The sequence below is a fragment of the Pteropus medius genome, unplaced genomic scaffold (genome assembly GCF_902729225.1).
Source record: "Pteropus medius unplaced genomic scaffold, Ma_sr-lr_union100, whole genome shotgun sequence".
NCBI lineage: Eukaryota > Metazoa > Chordata > Mammalia > Chiroptera > Pteropodidae > Pteropus > Pteropus medius.
Genome location: NW_024348533.1, coordinates 1,833,709 through 1,853,387, shown reverse-complemented (window position 1 = coordinate 1,853,387; position 19,679 = coordinate 1,833,709). Strand labels below are relative to the sequence as shown.

At 34.5% G+C, this 19,679-nt stretch overlaps 1 protein-coding gene across 1 annotated transcript in view; it reads left to right on the top strand.

Annotated features, from left to right (window-relative positions):
- Nucleotides 1-19,679, top strand: part of CHSY3 (chondroitin sulfate synthase 3) — a 221,962-nt gene that overhangs the window by 197,207 nt on the left and 5,076 nt on the right. The window lies entirely within an intron of this gene.

The following is a 19,679-nucleotide window of genomic DNA, read 5'->3' as shown; positions in this document are numbered from 1 at the left end:
AGGAGTGTTTATTTCATGTTTAATGCAACCTTCCACTTCAAATTCAAAATGTTCCTTTTACTCTACTGAGTTTCTATCAAGTCTCCCAAGAAACACTGCCAGCTTTGCATATCCCTATCCTCTAAGATGATTAACTGTTTAAAATTGAAAAGTCCCCAAAATGCAAATGCAAATCATACCACAGGCCCCTGGTGGGGTAACAAAGACAACTCAAATAAAATGTTTCCAGATGGTTTAGACATTATTATGTTCTTTATGTCCTCGAAGCAAGGGAGGCATCCTAAGCTGGACAAGTTAGTAAAAAGTCATTTTGGGGAACATTTAGCAGCTTCCTCTTCAGAAGCCTGGGACGGCCGCTGCATAGTTCCTGGGGTACCACACATCAAACAGAATCTGCTAAGCAGCTGTTCAGCTCTGGTTAAGTGGTGCCGAGCAGAAGGCTGGGATGGCTTGTGTAGTCTCTTGTGTTTGAACCATCTATACTCCTAATCTATTTTGCAGTCTCAAAATGTTTTCTTAACCTGACATTTTAGAATTTGAGAGCAAGCTGTATCTGTTAATCCAAATCAATGGATCTTATTGTATGAGAAAAGTGAGTTATACCTTTATTGAGTTTTTACAGAAAAGAGTCTTGAACTGTCAGGTTTCTTACCATGCCATATCCTACCTGGAATCATTTTTCCCCTGGAGCAATTTAGGCACTTCTCTTTCTGATAATTCCTCAAAGTATACCACTCCAGCTTTTAAAAAGAGAGACATTCAAGTTACTGCTTATTTCCAGCTTTCAGTCACAAAATCCTTAAAAATATGTTGCTTCAAAATAGAGTGAGTGAAAAAGTATGGATTTTGAGCAGGTGTCACGTTGTTTATTTGGTGTCCCACTTTGAGTCATTTCTGCATTTAGGACACGTTAATCCCCAGGTACACTTGTCCTCTGTTGAATACACATCTTTAGCATTTAAATAGCAATTTTCGTTTTCAGAGTGTTCTGTGAACATTAATTAGCATTGCTTCACAGCATGCCTGTGAGATGGGTCAATATCATCATCACCATTTTACAGATCAGAAAAGTAGGATTGCAGAAGCCAGGTTATTTGAATGAGAAACTAGACCAAGTCAAAGGCAGCCGGGAGTGGTTTCACAGCACAGCACCGGCCTGAGAGACCAAATATTCTGCAGTCTCTGAGCACCAGTGCCTCTCTACTCAATGTTCAGAGGAAGCTTAATGTCAGCAAATGCAAGCATAGTGTTTCTTAAGCAGCAAAAGATCAAATTATTAGAGAACTCAGTTCATCACTACATGAGCTAGGTCTACTGTGTGCAAGCAAGCTACATAGCACACAGAGCTACCAACAAGCTGTAGGAGCAGGCTTCTTGACACCCATCTCTGTGACAATGTCGTGGAAACTTTTTCTTTCAACAGTAAGGAAATACTTTTTATTGTGTATCTGTTCTTCATGAGGATGAACTTAGTGTTTACAAATATCATTGCTATGACACCTGTAAGGAGGTATTGTCATTCCCAGTTTGCAGGCTTAAGAAACTAAGGTCTATGGGTTAAATTTCTTGTCCAGATCACTTGAGTGATTTGAGGTCAGGCTTAGACTCAAATACAAGTTCATGAATGATTTATCTGTTGTCCCTAAATGCCTGGATGATAAGGTTAAGTGCCAGTCTGGAGAGAGGGACCTTTATTGACACGCTACCCAGGGTTGACTTCTATTTCTGTTCTTATCAGAGACTCAGATGAAGTCATCAACAACAAGTATATCATGTGTAAGAACCCTGTGAAGATGAATAGCATAGATGTTGGATAAGAGAATAAGGACACACTAAATTTTCAAAAGGCCAAGACAGTGAGCCAAATCAAGTGCTATGCTGATTAGGCCACACTTGGAAGGCTATTTTGCACATACAATTTGGTTATTATACTTTAAGGGGGCTAAAATCCAGCAGAAATATGTTTAGAAGTGAGTGACTAGGAGGCTAATAGGAACAATTAGGCCTCTAACATCAGACCTAAGCCATCACAGCTGTCATTCACATGAAGGGATATCATGTGCGAGAAGGAATAGATTCTGCGTCTGACACTAGAATACTAGATATTAGAATTAATACCAGTGGTTAAGAGTTAAAGGGCCAACGACTTTTTTAGTTGAGACATTTTTTCAGGGAGTCAGATCTACTCAAGCAATAAATCTATTAACCAGAGAGGTACCCAGTTCCAATCATTAGAGTCGTTTGACCAGAATAGTGAGCGGCAAGATCATGCCTTTGGAGCCCGACATGCCAGAGTCTGAATCCCAGCTCTTCTACTTGCTCTGATGCTATCTTGTTCTTAAAGAGTCAAGTAACAACAGGGTCTACCCTCTGTTAAATGTCCTAGCACTTCGTTGCCAACAGGAGCGCCTCGTAAATCTTTAATGTCAGTCTCTTAATTTAAAGGGATCTAATAGAATGCATTTAATATCAAATGGACGCTTAGACAAAGTGTGATTTAAAGACTCGATGTTAGGTCCCGGAGGGCCTTGGATTTCTAAGTCAGGGGCAGCCATTAATTACGGGAATAAATTTTGTCATGGGGGATATTTCATAAAGGGAAGTCCCGATGAGTTGACAGTTTGTTCCAAAGTTTTTGCAGCCAGTCTCTGAAAATTATTACTTAAGTGTAAAGAGAGAAAGAGAAAATTGTAGTCAGATAGATTTTCAGTATGTTAAAAAAAAAATTTATTCCTTAATTCTATATTAAGATGTTTTGAGGCATGTTTCATAAATTGTACTTGAGGTGACTTTAAATTTAGTCATAAGTACTTTTCTTTGGCATATTGTATCTTCTCTCCTTTATTCTTTTCAAACCTTTCAATTGAGGCATCAGAAATACATGAAATAAAAGCTTGAATGTAGCATCTTAATTATGTAATATGAATTTTCTTCGTAAGAATTCAAATTAAATCTAAGAACTTTAAACAACTGAATTAGCATATGTCAATTATACTTAACATAGCAATTTTGTACACATGATTAGAGGTGTGAGTGGCAAGACTTAGTATTTTGGTAGTAATTGAAAGGGCCAGTGAGACAGAAATGGACATCAGTGATTGCTGTAAGTCAGCCAAGCAGTGCGTCCAAGGTAATCTGTTACTGGCAATACTTAGCATGGAACAGCTTCCTGGTAGAAGTGTCTACCTAATGTGATGTGGAACATTTCCAACTAAAGTCTCTAGTAGTAATTTTTTTTTTTTTTTGCAAAGAAAATCGAATTAGCGCAGTGGTTTGAAAAGAGTTTGAAGGGGTCACCCTGGTTACAGAAAAAAAGAGGCATATGTTTTTGGAGATATTCTATTTCAAGATTCGTTAGCACCATTTAAAGACATCCTAGAAGATGATTTCTGTCAAATCTTGCATTCCAGTTTGGATCTAAATCTGGAACAGATTGAGTTTTTGCATCCTATTTTTATTCATGGAAAGATTATGTAAATTAGAATCACAGATTCACTCATTTCAACCAAGCAGAGTTAAATTGAGAACAAGCCAAATTCCTGGACTGTCTTACTCTCAGGACTTTTCTTACTCGGAAGTCGTAAGTACTTAAAGTCTTACCTATAATAGGTGCCCCTCCTGCATCCACCTCCCAGATCTTCTATCCTGCCTGTGTCTGCACCCCACTTTCTCCTCATTCCTTCTTACTGTAACACAGGAAATGCCTTTTCTTCTATCAAAGGCCCATCCATCTTTGGTGCTTTAGGCCTCTTTTTTTTTCTCAAACACCTGTCTTTCTTTCTTTGTAAGTCTCTCCCTTTGCCTCTTGCTTCCTTTCAAAATCCATTAAATAGTTTGCTGAGCACCTATTCAGTGCTGTTCTGGCGTCTTCTGCATTTAGAGATGTTTCCTGTCTCCGACCTAAATAAAATTTTGGTTCTTTTTTTCTCACAGAGGAGAAAATTCATGAAACCTCGTTTCTTTCTCTTATTAAATGCAATATGCTAACAGTCACTAGAAGGGACCTATACTGGTTTCAACTCGATGCCTCCAGAAAGGACTCTTTGGTTGTTAGGAAGGTTCTAATCCAGATAGTGTTGCACATTTGCCAAATGAGGGGAGAGCAGAGGACAAGGGGGTGGCCAGTAGTGGGATTTCACCACAGCTACAGCTAAACCTTTGGAGGGATACCAGGGGATAGCTCTGGAAAGTGGAGCTAAGTTTTGGGGGTTTTTAAAAATTATTTTCCAGGGAGCATAAGCTGTGGGATCTCAGCGATATTCAATTACTACTTCTCTTCGTGATGCTTATGTGTATTGAGTGGTTACTGTATACCAGATGTTCTTCAAAATGTGTTATGTATGCTAATTAATTGAACTTTCATGATCACCATAATATTTTCCACATTTTATTGGTAAAACAACCAGGATGAAGAAATACTGAATGATTTGTGCTAGATCACATTTGGTAGAGCAGGTGTCAAACCCAAGTAAAGTAGCACCAGAGCCAGTCCTCTTACCCCATCCCCCAGATTCTCTGTGATCTATTTGGGAAGACGATCCAAAAATGTCTAAACAAAAAGTTAATTATCTAAAAGTTATATTTGTGTGTGTGTTCTAAATCAGAAATCGAATTTGTTTTTCCTAAATTATATACAATTGTGCTAACAGCATTTGTTGAATAATTTATCCTTTACTCACCTATTAAAATACTTCACTTTAATTTATTAAATTTCTGAATATATGTAGGACTCTATTAGGGTTGTTCATTCTGTTCTATTGATCTATTTGTCTATTCTTGTGCTATTATCATACTATTGAAATTACTCAAAGATATTGGATGTCCTCCTTTTCAAATCTTTTTGACTAGTTTTATTCAACCACCATAGATATTTTAGGATAAGCCTATTAAGTACCACTTTTTAAATGCTGATAAAATTTCTGCCATTTCATTGTTTACAAAAAGGCATTTTAATAAAATCTAATTAATTAATTTAACTTCAACTATTTTAGAAATTAATTTTTGAAAAATTGCTTTCTCACTCAGGATTATGGTAAATTTTTCAATTTATTCAGTTTGCTCTTATGTTCTTAAGTTATCTTTAGTAGTTGTTATACATTTCTTATTAGGATTTTTGAAGTACATTATGGTATATACTATAAAGATGACATGGTTATTTTGCGGAAGGTATCAGTCAATTATACCACTGTTACAAACAATAAAAAAAGGTGTATTGTATCCTCTCACCACTTTGAATTTTGCATGTTTCTGATTTAGAATTGGGTGATTTTAATTCCTTAAAATGTAGTTTGATTATTTTGTCTTACAAAAGGACCCAAACAAATTATTTCAGAAACTCAGAAATAAGATAAGATCTAATTTGAAACCATCCTTAAATTTCCTGATAAAGAACTATAAGAAATCTTAAGTTCTAAAGTAAATTATTGAAAATTGAGTTTCCTAGATTTTTTAAAACTAACTTACTATTCTAATGTCCTTCATAGCTGTTATTTAAAACTTTAACTTAGATTAAGAAAATATAGTAAAAATAAGTGAAAACAATGATAATTTTAGAGTATGTTTTGTTCAAATTCTTTTATCTAAGTATCCTACCCTGGATTCTGATATACCATCACCCCATTGTGAGAATCACTGATTTCAATTGAAGAACATTTGATTTTTTTATTTGAAAAATAGTTGAAAAATTAAAAGTATCCTTAGATAATGTTTCAAATATATACCAGAAAGGACTTTTTATTTATTTATTATTTTGTCAATTGATTTTACTCAATAGATCTTTTATTTATTTATTATTTTGTCAATTGATTTTATTCCTCAATAGAAGTTTTTACGTGTAATGTCATTTTTTGGTTTACTGAGACATTTGTAAAAGTTAACATTTGACCAGAGATACATGTTTTCTACATCTCTTCTTTTAAACTGCTCTTTTAAATAATGTATCACATGTATAAATATATTTTTAATGCTTACATGTAACTTTTTCTTTGACCTTCACGCCAACATTGTACAGCTAAAAGGGTAATCATTTATTCTCTCCATTTAATAGGTGAGAAGATTGACACAGTCGATGCGGTTTGCTCACTGTCACTATTGCATTGCTGATCAGTAGACTCCCAGCCCAATGGTGTTCCTTCTAAAGTCTACTTCTCCCAATATTCTGTAGTAAGAAGCCATAAAACCAACTCTCCAGATATCTATCTTCGATTTTCTTATTTGTATGTTTTTTCTCATGACATTCTCCACAAGTGTCAGTTTTGGAGCCCACCTATGAGAGCATATAAAGGGAATCTTGAGGGGTGACAGAAAAACCACATACCAGTTGTAGTGAGGATCTCACAATAACACAGAGGGAATAAACTACACAGCCACAGTCAACTTAGATCTAAACTCAGATGATGTGAATGTAACAATATTGTCCCTTCTCTATGTAACTGTAATTACTTTCAAGTTTGTTTTGTCATCAAACAATTTTTTAATCAGTGCAGCTTGTAGAAATCAGCACTCTGGTATATGAATTATTTAATTCATTTATCATCCACTTCTTAATGCCCGGCCTCACGTTCCTAGGGGAAAAAAAAAAAAAGATCAGGAAGTTTAAAGAAAGATTACATGGAAAGCAAACGTATGGCCAAAGGTAATATCTGGAGTTCTCATTATTTAAAAAAAAAAAAAAAATGTATGTAAGAGTAAAATAAAGCTATTAGTAAGATACATGCTTTTATTTAATAGAAAATGAAATATTTGTCAAAAAAACCACAAAGTACGTTTTATGCTTGGTTAATTTTTTTTTAGATAATTTACATAAACATACATGGGGACTGTTTGTTTTCACAAAGAAGAAATTTAAGCAGGAAGAGGATGCCCTCTATTTTCATTTCCTTACACAGATGACAAAGGCCAAGCCCATGAATTCACTCCAGACTGATTGTGGCACTTTTTCCTTCAACTTCTAGATCTTTCTCAAGTTCAGATCCCAAAAGAGCTGCTCCCATTTGTTCTAAATTCTACTCTAAGAAAAATCTATTGTTTTCCTTAAGACATCTTTTATTTATTTTCCTAAGATATCTTTTATTCCTCTTTGAAATCATGATCTTTTAATCAGATTTTGTCATCTTTAATTATCCCAACACCAGTCATAGTAAGCTAAATGAAAAATCTGTTAGGTCGTAAACTAAAAATTTAACTGTGGATATGGGAGGAATGAAAACTAAATAACTAATTCGCTAAACAAACAAATCCCTAATTGATAAAAGAAATAATTAGCAAGTATTGCAGTAAACACCAAACTATGTGACATACTGAACTCTGTAATACCTTTCAAAGGAGAGTCAGGCTGTCCTGAAAATAGAAGGTGCATCTGTGTGGTCGGAATTTAGCTGGATTTTAAAGGAAGAGTAGCATTCGAATTGGCAGGCCTGTGCAGAAAGGGCAAACTTGAGTGATTGAGACAGTGATTTTCAAACATTTTTTCCCTTTTGCAGAAATTTTTCTTCAAGTAAACTATTTGAAACCTAATATATAACAGCTTAAAGTAGAGCCGTTCTGATTGAAGGGAGGAGGGAAGTGGGCCCCAGAGTCCTATTAATATATCACCCTGATTTTATCTTGGGCCTCTGATTTAGCAGGTTCAAAACCATTCATTGGTATTTCATTTGTGCCTATACCTTCTGTGGCTTCTTTGAGCACTAATATCTTCGTCCCAGGATAGAGGCATTTGCAGTAATTCAGACTTGAATCAGAGTCTGAAAGAGCAGCAAGAGGGGAAGAAAACAAAAGGATAATTAGGGAGCACTTGTTAAAAAAAAAAACAACGATTTGTTGACAGAGATGCTAGGAAGAGGGAAAAAAGGAGGAGTCTGAGATGTTGCATAAGTAATGAGTCTCTATGTCAGAGAAGAGTAATTGTACTAGTCAGAGAACTGAGAAGTCAGGAGAAGATACTACATGTGTTTCTTTGTTTTAGTATGTATATGTTTCAGTCAATTTTTTTGCCTTTCAATATAACACTGTGCTGAGATAGGCTTTAAAGCAGGGATTTATAATCCAAATTATTCTAGTTGTATCTTTAATTCTCTATCTTTTCTGAAGATCTGGAATCTGCTCATAGGCATGTGATGTATGTCAAGGCTCCCGTTTCCACATGACCCTGGCCTCGCATCATTTATCACACACCCGGCACCGGAGACGGAATGAAAAGGAGACACAGTCCTGCTTTCAGAATACTCCCAAATTTGTTGGAGAGACAGATGTATTTAGATGAATAAACAAATGTAAGATTAAAAGTGCATTCAATAGTGGGGAAGAATGGTATTGAGTGCCTGGAGAACATATTCAAGTCCTGATCTAGTCAGAGAAGGTATCCAGAAGGCAGTGACATTTAAGCTGAGTAATAGTTAAATAGGGGAAGAAATAGATTGAAAGATGGGAGAACATTCCAAGTAGAGAGAAAGGCATATGCAAAAAGGCACTAAGGAAAAAGGAAGCCTGGAGCACAGAGGCTGAGAGCCAAGAGAGAAAGCTGAAGAGGAGTACTTTATTCTAAGAGCATTGCATGTCCTCAATGGGGGAAAGAAGGGGCACGTGACGTATTTGGGCCTCAGGAAACTGACTCGTGTTGCATCATGGAAAACTATTGGGAGAGTGGCTAGATGAGACATGACCAGACAAGTGACTATTGCAGAAATACCGAGAAAGTTCTTGGTATCTTGGACCAGAGCGGCTACCCTAAAGAGAAACAAGATTCAAAAGATTGTTAGGAGAGGAATTGGTGATGAGGGTTAAGGGAGAGCAAGGATAGGTTAATGATATATTAAGAATAATAACACTTGACATGGCATCATTATTGCAAAAATCACTTTCCCAAGTCAGTGTCTGCTTTTTAATTTTGTTTATGGTGCTTTTGATATGGGAATTTTTTAAATGTTAATGTGCTATTAAAATCTGTTATTTTTTTTAATTTGTAATTTTTGTTGAGTTTTTTGCTTAAAAGTGGGTTTTCCACGTGCTTAGAAAATATAAATATTTACCCACATTTTCTTCCCATTGTTTGGTAATATCTTTTTCTTTTTGTAGGGGGCAGTGCTTGTACAATTTAGGCCTTTACTACATCTGAGATACACACATACATATATATACACATATATGTGTATATGTATATATTGTATATAGTACAAGATTTGAGATAGGTATGGAGTTAAGTTTTTTTCCTTGTAAATAGCTAATTGTCTTATAACCCATATATTAAATTGTGATTACAAGTCATCCTTTTGTGAAATATTTTCACAATAAATATATCACTGAGATTAACCCTATGAAATACAAATAATTACACATGATATTCATGTGAAAATCTCAAGTGATGTGTCTAAAAAAAAAAACTCTGTAAACATTACGTGAAATAAATTTTAAATGCCCTCCAATATTGGAGCAATAGTGTTGAAAATAGAGCCATGAAAACAAATCCAAAAGCTGTTGGATTTGGAGTGTATAGTTTAGTTTTGTTTGTTTATAAAATAATTTTTTAACTCGTTGATTATACTAATTATAATTGTATTCCTCAGTTCTCATCCATTTTCTCCTTGGAATTCTACCTTTGCTTTTTAGGACTAAAAAGTCATTTATTTTATTTTTTCTGCTCAGACGGAAATTTAAAAAAAAATTTTTTTAATTCATTTTGAAAGATAATTGTAGATTTGAAATCTAGACTATCCTTGACTTTTTTACTAAAGCTAATGAGTGCACTGTGAAATTTATTGGGTCTTATGAAGTGATTTTATTAATCCTTAATGTAAATTACCCATTCTGTTGTGACAACTTTCTATATGAGAAAGAAACATGAGCTATATCCAGTCTCCAGTAAGGAAATATAAGTGTAATTAGAAAGTCACAATGACTCAAGTTGTTGTGTTTTCATTTCCAGAAAACTTGACTTTTAAAGATTAGGCTTTGCTTATTTTTGCTTTAGCGCCATCCTAGAAACTCCTACCTGTTTATTAGAGCTGTGATTCCCATCTATTCCCATAGCAGTGCTGTGCCCACAGAAGTCTACAACACTATAATTAGAATTTTTCTTCTAAGAAAAACATTATAATAGACATCCTGCCATGCTTATGTTATTTTAATTGGGTGTTTAGCTCTAGGGATCTTCATAATTTATCATAAAACTTTAATGTTAATAAAATCAGCTGGAAGGAAGCACCACTTATCTCCTTGATTGCACCATAAGGAGTAGGATCATAATTTGAGCCTTTCTTTCCTTTTTTTTTTTTTTTTTTTTTTAAGCTAATGAGAGCAAAGAGCTTGTAAATGGATCAAGGGATCTCAGCACTGTAACACAATGCTTCACCAAGTATTGCCTATGATCCATCTGAAAGAAAAATTACACAGCACAGAGTTAAACAGTCAAGGAAGACTTTATTCAAAACTATTGCAGTAGGGGAGAGAGATTGAACTTGACTACTGCTGAACAAAAAAAAGGCAGGAGAGTTTTTAAGCACTGGGATGAGCTACTGAAAAAGGAATGGAGGATTTCACAGGAACTTTGGTGAGTGTGATTAGACCATCTGTGTTTGCTAATCTGTGTTTATGGAGGTTAGGCTTCTACCCTCTGAGAAAGACTAGGAGACAGGAACTCTATCTTTCTTGATTATTACATTTCAAAGGGATGGCTCCCAGGTCCTTGAGAAAGACATTCCTAGGTTGTAAAACTGAAGAGAGATAGGAAGAAGATTTATATCTCAAAGAGGCAGAGGAAGAATTTATAATTACAATTTTCCAAAGTAAATGCTCTTTTAAAAGGGAGATCAGGGGCATGTCATCAGGAAGAAATGCATCTAAAGTTTGCTCAAGTCGAAGGGAATGTTAAGGCCATCTTGGCCACCCTCACTGGACTACTAGATTTTACCTGATGATCCAGGAACTGATCATCAGGTAAAATCAAGTTCTTTCTTACAGGTAAATGATACAGAAACTTAAAATCTTTAAACTTCATGTATAACTAAAGTCTACTCACTAGTAACCTACCAAATTAGACATTAATGTATAACAGGGATGTCTTTGTGGTCTGCTTTAGAGTGCAAGAAATTTCACCATCTAAAGTTTACCAAATGATGATAATAGTTATATCTATTGAGTCCTTAATTTATTCCAGACACTGTTTTAAGCTTGTTTCATATGATGTAGAGAACAGTCCAGGAGCTCTTCTTTTCTCAGAAGTTGTAAATTGTCCAAGATCAGACTGGGAATGGAAGAGTAGATCTCAAAACCAGGCCTGTGACTCCAGAGCCAAGATCTTCACCCAAAATAGACATGCATGAGCACAAGCTGAAAGAATAACAGAGGAAATTGCAGGAGAGATTCGTTTTTGTTTCTTCTTTCCTCTAAGTAATTGAAATATCCCCCAAAGCCAGGCCTAACTCCATACCACTCTAGCAATTCCTACATAAGCCTTAGTTCTGTCCTGTTTCTTGAATGGAAGAATCTTTTCTTCAGGCAGGTAGCAAAACCCTTCTTCCGGGTTTGCTTTCATTCTCATTTACTGTTGTCTCTTGGCAGCACTTCATTTACTTTTGCAGAAATTTTTAATAAGACAGAGCCCAGCCTGATTTAGAATCAATTAAGACTCCTACAGTCATTTCACATTCCAGTGACACAAAGCAGGAATGATGATGAGTGTCCTGGACCTTTCTCCCTGCTTGGATGAGTACATGGATTACAACTAGTAAAGAGATGTGTGACCACCATCAGTCACGCCACAATAGTACTAGACTACAAGTCACGACTTCAGCGAGATATAAAAGCGTTAAGATACATGCCAAAGCTCATACAACACAGATATGTAAAGTCTTCTGTTACATTTTACTTTTTGACTTAATATTTAGAAACCTGAGAAATAATGTGGAATGCTAAGAATTTTCCGTTAGAGAATTAAAGTCCTTTCAGTACATGTTTTAATCTCTCTGTGGTTATTGACTAGATATTTTTGGGAGCATGTGTTAATTTATAAAAGAAAAATAATTATAAATGTTTTATTAAGTGTCAAGCCCAGGCTACCCTCTGGGAGCAGGTCATCTAGAAAGGCATACAGTCAAGTAAAGCATCAGTATGGTGTAATTAGTGCAATGAACGGTGGTCAAAATTATACAGTCATTTCTGAGTTTATATATTTAGTGCTTGTTTCCCCGACCAGACAGTTAATTTCATGAGAGCAGGGACAGGTTTCTTTTGTTGCTCTATCCACAGCAGCGCACACATTTTATAAATTCAGTAAATATTTTTAAATGAATGAATGAGTCACCCATTCCTCAAGTGAGAGGGGGTAGCCAAAATATCGGGGAAGATTAGATCAGGAAAGGTTTGGTCAAGGAAAGTTAATGAAAGAAATCAGTATATTGTCATGGAATCTATTATAGCCTTCTCATGTTTTCAGTGTTTATATTAATTAGATGTTACTAGCTTTCTACTATGCACATGGCACTACACTGTGTCCTACCCAACTTATCTGTTAAGATAGTACTCTGTAATGTACTGACAGTTGAAGTCAATGTTCTGTGTGATGAATATGAAATTTTTACTCTTAACTCTTGAGAATATAATGTTTTGTATCCATTTCAGTATATATTTGAACATAGGTCTACTGATGTAAAAACTGCACATAAACCAGTTACCTGTATAATGGCCCTCCTTTTATTTATTGGAAGCCATCAAATGTTAGCTTCTTGCAAACAGTTCTCCCAATTGCCCTGAAAGTTGCTATGGAAACATTAATGATGGTCACTAAAAATTGTTATATAATCAAAGTCCATCAGTCACAGAATATATGACATCCTTTATACAAAATGTCATAAGTTTAGCCCCGTCCTTACCTACCCCATTCTGACAGCTTTTACATTAGTGAATGACATGACATGTTCATACAGAATTACATAAGCTCATGTTAAGTCTTCTGTGAGGCTGGTTGCTTGAATTTGGGGAGAATAGAAATAAAAAATCAGCTGGAGCAGCAGCTTTTCCTTTAGCTTCAGCACCTTTAGTTAAATAAGAATCTCTTTAGGATTTGAAAGGTTTCATAACTGGAATAAAACTCATAAATTGGGAAGCAGATTGTTTTCTCTTTTTTTATTTGAAAAGTGAGATATAATTTTATGCATGATTAGTGCCATCATACAGTGAATATATTTCCTCCAATTGATATAATACATTCATTAATGCCTTTCAAAATTATGTGGCAACTATCTTTACATTTAGTTTTGCAAAGCTCTCGAAAACCAAGTTTAGAAGTTATAACTTCTCTTCTTCTCATTGTCTGTTATTAGTTATGGTGTGATAAATCACCAGTGAAGAGGGTAGTTAAGTTATATTGGTATTGCACAGAATGTGTGCAGGTTTGCAAAGAGCAACTTGACAACCTCTTGAAATTCTTCTTTGCCTCTCTGTAATAAATTCTGAAAAAAAAAATTTTTAAGGAAATAGTGAATGTAAAAATTTACTTGACAATTTACCAAAAATTTTAAAATATCTTCAGGGGAAGTAAACTGTATAGGTTTTGACAATCATCCACTATTATCCTAACTATATATCAGGAAGCATCTGTATCATCACTGCCTGAACATATGTATATTATAATAAATCATGCAAATTGATGAGAGTCACATTCAATTATCGTTAATGTTTTTTATTGGAGTATTATTTTACTTCTAACAGGATAATTTCAATTAAGGTATATGGGTTTATTTAACTAACAAATGATTATGTGCCATGATAACATTATAAACTGAAATCTGATGAACTTAGTGATTTCTGTCTGATTTTAAATCTTTTTGATATTTGCCTAAGATAGCATGGGTTCAGACTACACCCTGCTGGGAAATCTATATCACATGATTATTCTCTATGTTGTCTGAAGGTATTTTTAAACCGTTGAGAACGCTTCATCATGCATAGGGGTTAGTATCTGGAAGTTATTTTCTGTGTTGTCTGACAAGATTTTTTAAAACTAAAATAACAAAATGAAATGTTACAGGAAGTAAAGTACCAGTTTTAATGGTATAGATTGCCCATATAAGACCGTTGCTTTGATTTCAGCGAAGCTTGAACTAGGCAAATTTAACAGTACAGAGCCGAAATTAAAGGATATCAGTTTATCAGATTGTTTATGACAGGACTCTTTTGGTCACAAGTGACAGAACCACAACTAAACTACCTGAAATAGAATAGAAGAGAAACTACTATCCTAGGACACTAGAAAATCTGCAAATGATCCAGCCTCAGACACAGCTCAGCGCTGTATTCAGTGTTCTCAGCAGCACCATCTTCCTTGTGTCACTTCTCTGCCTTTGTCTGGGTAGCGAGGTCTGCTTTTCCTTTTGTGGGATTTTAATGCACAGAGCATGAACCTATAGCCAAACGGAACCATTTATTGCTACCATGAGAGAGATCTTGCCCATGAAGGAAGCTAATCTGGAGTAAGCCATTTATAAAAACGTATATTAACTGGCCAGACTGACTTGTATTCCTCATAAGAAAATGTGAGGATCTTGTGAAATCAAAGGAAAAGAAAAAATTTTACCATCTTAATCATTTTTAAGCGTACAGTTCAGTAGTGTCAACTGTATTCACATCGTTGTGCAACACATCTCTAGAACCTTCTCATCTTGCAAAATCGAAACTCTGTTCCCATTGAATGACTCCCCATTTCCCCCTCCCCCAACCCCTGGAAACTACCATTCTGTTTTCCATTTCTATGAGTTTGACTACTTTATCATTCATGTAAGTGGAATCATCTAGTATTTGTATTCTTGTGACTGGCTTATTTTACTTAGTATAATGTCCACAGGGCTCATCTATGTTGTAGCCTGTGACGAGATTTCAAAAGAAAAAGACATTTTAAGATTGTTTTAGTTACATGGAAGGGATATTTAAGAACACAGTTGTCCTTGGGCAACTTAAATTCATAAACAAAGATAAAGAAAACTTATGAGACTGAAAGTAACTGTAAAATGTACTGCTCACATCACGTTTTTCAAATTCAAATTCATTCAAAACAATGAGCTTAAAAAGGCAAAATCACATGTGCAGCCTTCAGACTACAAGTTTTCAACACTTGCTGCTTTTAAGTATACTTTGAGATGTTTTTCTTTTTAAAAAAATGAGACAAACTATTTTATTTTTATATTTTTTAATTAAACCTTCTATTTTGAGATAATTATTGATTTACATATAGTTGTAAAAAAAATAATAATGCAGAGAAAGTTCACATACCCCTTAACAACTTCCCCCACGGCGAAATCTTGCAAAAATGTAATTAAATCTCACAATCAGAATATTCACATTTGTATATTCATCCGCTCTTATTAAATTTCCTCAGTTTTGCTTGTATTTATTTGTGTGTCTATGCATACATGTGTATTTAGTTCCGTGCAATTTTATCACATGCTATAGAGTAAATTTTTAAAGTAGAATTTGCAGATTAGATGTGGCTATTTCCAAGGTGCTATTATTTTTATAAATCTTAGTAGCAAATAATACATTTTTTGTGACAAAACATGCATATGTAATATGAAATAGGGTGTATCTTATCACACTTAAACTAGATCTTTGCTTTCAACAACTTATTCAAGCTATACCCTTTAACATTTTTTCATTCTTTAATTATGGAATGATATATGTATATTTATTTTTCTCAAACTTACTTCTCCTTAATATTTAGAATTAGGTATTGTTTTTATAGTGTCATTATTGCTGGAGAAGTGGGACACACTTTAAGAACTTTACTGCTAATATTTGAAGTCAGTAATTGAGGAAAAATAATAATGTTCATTTGAAAATTCATTATTTTGATTAAAACCTTTATATTTCCTGATCTTATAAAATAAAAAAAGATCATTATGTATTTGCATTAAGGGCAATAAGACTGTTCATATAGTTATGTAGTACAGCATAACTAAATCATAGAAAATAGAATGAGTTTAAATATTTGCAAGGCAAATTACCAAACCCTGAGGTACATATTCACCATTACATTTTACACCATTCTAATGATTTATTTCCTGTTTGCCTTCATACATTACTCTCGTCTGCAAAGCCTGGACTTCCTAGAATAGGAATTCCTCTTTCTCTCAAATGTTCCTTAATCTTGTACACAGGAAGGGATTCAAAGAGAATTTTCTAAGTTAGAAAGATGTTTCTTTTTAGAAAAAATGAGTGGCATAATGGGAACAAAAGAACTTTCACTAAACTGAAATAGCTTCTTTACACAAATAAATGAAGGAAATTTTGTCCTTAATAGAGAAAAATTAATGCAATTATTTTCTTGGTAGAGAGCGTGAAGGGTGTTCACGAACAGTTCCCCAGCCGTGGAGTGGCCTCTTGTTTCCCCTTCATTTCAACAGAGACCTCATGAAGTCAGTTTAGTTTTTCAATTTTTCAATGATGGTCTGAATTCAATTTATATCCTGAGGTTATATACTGAGCCTATTTGAATTATTTTCTGAGGAAAATAATCAGAGTCATTCTCATTTACTCATTCATGCAATACCTATGCATAAAAATAGTAAAACCAAATAAGTACGATAATAATAATAGCTAATTCTTATTATAACTCTTATTAATAGCAGTTACTATATACCAAATACTCTTCTACATCCTGAATTCTTTATCTCTAATCCATTGTACTCTTTTTAAAAAATCTATACTTTTGCCATGTTTTTATTTTACAGTGTCCTTGTTCCAATACACCTTTTAGTGTTCCCCACGTCGCCTACATTGTGTGCATGAAGCTCTGTAGTCAGTATTTTAGCATGACTTTCCACAGTGTACTTTTTATTTCTGTTCCATTTTTTTAGCTTTCCTGATTTTTATCTTTTTTGTCCCTCAAGAGCTTTCCATGATGTCTATTCTTTTCCTTCTGATTTTATTTTCATGTCCGTGATAGTTTATTTTTTATTCTTTCTTTATTAGTTCTGTGAGCTTATGTTTCACCTTAATCATCACATCCCTGAGGTCTTATATTTCTACTTTGTTGGTTTCAAAGACAGAGAAAAATGCTTATGTTTTTTTTAAGCAGTTGCTTAATATTTAATCTTTTCCTCAGTTCCATGGCTGCTTTTGGGGGGATCGGGAGGAGGCTAGTTTTTCATCTAGTCTTATAGAAACTTGGTGTTAGTGATGTACTCTTATCCTCTTTTAGAAAACATACTTATCTCTGGAAAAATTACTTTTCCCTGGACAAGCCCTCTACCATACATTTATTTGGTAGAGGTGTTTGTTACAGTTCTAGGCTTGCTGATTTCCACAAAGAAAAGTTTTCAGTCGTCTCTGCTGCCTCAAATTATACCTGCTTCATGAGAACATGACCTAACTGTTTAATTCTTTGCTTTCTGTAGCTCTGTCTCTTCTACTTCTCTGAAACAAAACATTCTCATCCGGGGCTTATTCTGTCAGCCCAGGTCACCTCAATTCCTGTACCTACAGGTTTTATGCCCTACATTATCAGGCAGTATATTTTTCTTTGTTTTTTTCTGAGATCAACTGTCCTTGAACCCTTTTGTCACGGATATTGCTCGGCTTGGCCTTTTGCCTCCACTTGATTCTAGATGAATCTGCTTAACCTCGTCAGCTTTTGGCAATTCCACACATATTTTAGTGACTATGTGTTATCCCAGTAGTCTGTTCCATTTTAAAGTTGGCGTTTGCTGTATTTTATTTTTAGCATTCCTTATGTCTTTTTAAAATAGCCTTATTGAGGTTTAATTTACAAAATCCTCCCCTTTCAAGCGTCCAGTTTAATAATACTTAGTAAATTTATACAGTTGTGTGACCACGACCACAATCTATTTTTACAAATTTTACATTGCTCCAAAAGTTGCCTTGTTTGCAGTCAATCCCTGTTTAAAATTTTAATTGCTGAAATCGAAGTCCTTTGTTTACATAGCTATGATCATTCCAGAAATTACCTCTGCTATATTTTAATTATTAATAAACCTAAGAGGGAAATGGAAGTTCAATATAGTAGAAGATTAATAACACAACTATATCTTGGCACTTATTCTTCCACTCTCTAATTTTTATAATAGATTTTTTTATAGTCCTCAGGTCATTTTCTTCTCAGAAGGAGAGATTTTTGAATGATACATGTTAAGCTCAGGGGTCATTCGGGACACACCGATGTTAATTGCTGCTGTGATTTTGTTAGTGTGAAATGATTTTCCCTTTGAGCGTAAGGCTCTGGAGGTACCAAGAAATCAATTGTCTGTAAAGGAAAGGAAGCCAACTTAAATTAGAGATCCTGAATTATTTCAAAAAGGCTAATGTAATTTTAAAAGTAAATTTTATACTTTAAAACACTTTTGCTACACTCAAAATTTAGGTTACTTAATTTTAGTTTTAGTCGTGATCTCTCATTCTCGGTTGGCCTTTGGTTAAATCACTTAACTCTCTTGAACAGTGGTTTCCCAAAATCCCCACAGTAAATCACCTATTGTTTAGTAAAATATTTAGGACTTTTTTAGCAGAAGGTGCCTCAGTGGCATGTTAGATACATTGAAGCACTGAGTGTATGTGGCCAAATTGTTCAGGCATTTCCAGAAATGAGTGAAGATGAAGCCAGCCAACTAAAGGGTGCCACTCATTCTCTGAAAACTAGCTAAAAAGAACAATCTCAGGAGGAGGCTGGCAAATCCTTGAACTGTTGTTTATATAGTTATCATTTATTGTTTTCTTAGTTCTTAGTTTCTTAGACACAATGCTAAGCATTTTCAGTAATAAAATAAATTTATTTTCTTATTGAGCAACAGTTTAATATGCATTGAGTTGGCATTTTCCTTTTTATGGATAAGGAGACTGAACTCCAGGCAGAAAGGCTAGGAAATGGATTAGAAATTGTGGAGCCAATCTACATTTGGCAGACTCCATAGACTGGCTCTTAACCATTCTCATGTCTATCCTGCATAGCTTAGACCTCCCTACATATAAAAAGAGAAAACTTGGATATGCCTTGTGTTTCTTAATGGAAAATATGACATAAATTCAAGATGTTCCCATCCTTATTGTACAGCCTGGAGTATGTATGAATGTGCTGTTTTTAAGGGTTGCCTCCGTCACCGTCTAGGTCTGTTTGTAATATTTCTGCAAGGGAATGTGTAGGGACAGCTTGGGTTGTAATGATGTGAGTGATGCCAGTTAAACATTTCAATACTAAGATATTATTTGTTCTATAACAAGATGTCTCCTTTATCACATCAATATCACTAAAGGAGCTTGGTAAATCTGCAGCTTAACAACTCACCTCTGAGCCATGTTTTCTATGTAATTTAGTATGTTTCCTTTTTCTTAGTAATGTAAAGCATGCCTTAAGAAAGAATAGTTTCAGATAGCCAATACTTTTTAGAGGTGGTATAATTACTAGTCAATATGTAATCAGAAGTTTGATTTTTTTTTTTACCTTCTTGTATACAAAGAAAAAGGTATAGGGTATAGGTAAAGTGAAATATTGAAGGAATTTCAGGTAAACAAAAAATGGAGATATAACAGTCCACTACAAATTATGGATTTAATTGAATTTAACATCGATCATTTTTTCAAATAAAAATTGGCATGAGTTTTCAGAAAAAAATATTAGATGCAACTGAACTACTGTGTCTTGAATCAAGTCCAAAATCCTTCTCGAAATATATACTATTATA